Here is a 336-nt window from a genome sequence, read left to right as displayed (position 1 = left end):
CCCCGCGCACGATGCGCGGCGGGAGCAGCCACGTCCCCGCTGTCAGCAGCGCCGGGAGGAGGGGGCGACGAGAGGGAGGGAGCCAGAGCCGAGGATTAAGGTTAAACAGCGGGGGGAAGGAATTAAACTGGGCTCCTCGGGGATGAGAAAGGAGCTGCAGGCTCTGTATAGCCCACCAGGAGTTCCCGCAGCTGCGGGCAGCAAGGGCAGAGCTGTCCCGTTTTCAGGGTGCCGGCGAGACCCTGAAAAGAAGCCGGCTGCTTCCCGGAGGGTTCCTAGCGTGTTGCTCGGCGGGATCGCATCCCTTTGTGTTTGCTCATTTAGGTTTTTTGGCAC

The sequence above is a fragment of the Geospiza fortis genome, unplaced genomic scaffold (genome assembly GCF_000277835.1).
Source record: "Geospiza fortis unplaced genomic scaffold, GeoFor_1.0 scaffold10, whole genome shotgun sequence".
Lineage (NCBI taxonomy): Eukaryota > Metazoa > Chordata > Aves > Passeriformes > Thraupidae > Geospiza > Geospiza fortis.
The sequence above is the reverse complement of the archived record's forward strand: the minus strand, read 5'-3'. Positions refer to the sequence as shown.